At 37.4% G+C, this 2,020-nt stretch overlaps 1 long non-coding RNA gene across 3 annotated transcripts in view; it reads right to left on the bottom strand.

Moving 5' to 3' along the window:
- Nucleotides 1-1,056: 1,056 nt before the first annotated feature.
- LOC118477208 overlaps nucleotides 1,057-2,020 on the bottom strand; it is a 35,653-nt gene continuing 34,689 nt past the window's right edge. For all 3 annotated transcript variants that reach the window (XR_004859416.1, XR_004859417.1, XR_004859415.1), the window contains one exon: nucleotides 1,057-1,353. This is a non-coding gene — a long non-coding RNA (uncharacterized LOC118477208). The remainder of the gene's footprint in view (nucleotides 1,354-2,020) is intronic.

Consider the following 2,020-nt stretch of genomic DNA (forward strand, 5'->3'; position numbering starts at 1 on the left):
CTGGTTTAAAAAAACCACAGGACAAAATATCACAATTCTTTTTTTTCAAAACTCAATTCAAGCTCTATAAGTTGAAGGAAAGCCAAGAATGCCTAAAATATCAGATATAATATTATTATAATAATAATAATAATAATAATAATAATAATAATATGTCTCCCTATCGGTATCACTCAGTTCTTTCTATTTCTTTAGCCTACATGCAAATTTATATGTGAAATGCTCCAATGCACCCAATTGTCAAACAAAAAATTTGAAAAGCTGAAATGGAAAGAATTCAGTTTGGAAAAATCTCTTTGATCTTCTTGGCATGATGATAATAATAAAATAATAAATAGCATTTATACTGCGCATTTCCGTTTTCAAAAAAATGCTCCATGCACATGACATCGAAAAAGACATCACATCTTAAAAATTTATCAACACGAGAGTACGTAAAACAAAGTATTATGCATATATATGTATATATATATATATATTTGTAAAAATTTGTATGAGAAAAACAGTCTCGCAGTGAGGTTGGAAATGCGTTCAGTAAAAATATACAATGCAATAAAAATTCACAACAAAATTGAAACGCGAGTAACTAGAAACATTCATTAAAACATTTGCTCTCAACAGATAGAAAAACATTTCCCCTCTCTCTCTCTCTCTCTGTCTCTCTCTCTATCTCTCCCCCCCCCCCCCCATTTTTTCAGTCTCACAGTCTGGTATTCACATGCACAGTTCATCATTATGACATGCCTATTTGTTAATAAAACATGCTTCAGCTGGTTTTTCTTTAAAGTATATTGTTGGGGCAGATCTTATTTTATATGGGAATTTGTTCCATACCTGGGGACCAACAAACAAAAATGAACGCTCGCCGTATGTTTTGTAATTTTGTTTTGGAGTTTTAACCCTATCCGTATGTCGTGTTTTACTATCGTATTCATACGACGTGGGGAACTCTGTGCCCCCACTTTCAAAAGAGGAAATTTACTTGTTAATCCGATCCGTACGGTTTGCATAGTACTCTGTCAAAATGATATTTTGAGACATACTGAAAGTTTCAAAGAGATCTTCGCACTAGAAGTATTCTAAAATGTGAAGAATACAACCCCTTGGGTACAAAATGACCCTAGGCGCTTTGATAGGGTTAAGAATTAGCCCTAGGAGGATGATATAATTCCAGGAATGTTTTACGGTAAAGAGGTGCCATATCATTTATACATTTAAAGTGATGTTCACAAGAGCTCCACTGGATGTTGTCCTCTTGTCATGTCTTCAGCTAGTTCCCCACGAAGACTCTAAAGTTCCGGTACATCCACATTTCTCATCTCCAGCTTTGTCTGTACCCCTAGACTGATGGAGCTGGGGAGAAAAGGAAGTGAGAGTGCACTCAAACCATCAACATGTAGGGCTTGAACTCAGGTTTAAAAAGCTATGGAAGCTACCAAACTATGTGGGCCATTTTCTCCATAATTTAACCTCTAAAACCAGGACACTCCATCTTCTTCAATTGGAAATATCTCGATATATATATTGATAGGTAGGCCTGCTTTTTTTTTTTTCATAGCGTGCAAGACAAATGAACATGCTTTAAAATAATACCATTATCTCCACATGCCTAAAAATTGACGAGCCCCTGAATCCACTGCGTAGTGACACATCCTACCATGACATTTTCCAATAGGGATACTTTTCTAAGATGACCCCTTTTCTCCTCAACAATGGGAGATTGTCTCCAAAGAAGAAGCAAACCACACCAGAGCACCTGCCAACCACCCATGATTGTATTATGAAAAACCATAACTTCAATAACTCTTTATCATTCTACAATCTTTCCGTGTTTTGCAGGTGGCCACCCAGCCATGACGTCCCATCTCCCCGACTGACCAACACTTGTTGCGCTACAGTGGTGGTCAACTCACGGCGATGGTGTCATCACATGGGTACTACAGTACTGGAGGAAGGAAGGAAAGAAGGAAGGGAAGGAAGGAAGGTAGGAAGGAAGGAAGGAAGGAAGGAAGGAAGGAAG

This window comes from Aplysia californica, unplaced genomic scaffold (assembly GCF_000002075.1).
Source record: "Aplysia californica isolate F4 #8 unplaced genomic scaffold, AplCal3.0 scaffold01378, whole genome shotgun sequence".
NCBI lineage: Eukaryota > Metazoa > Mollusca > Gastropoda > Aplysiida > Aplysiidae > Aplysia > Aplysia californica.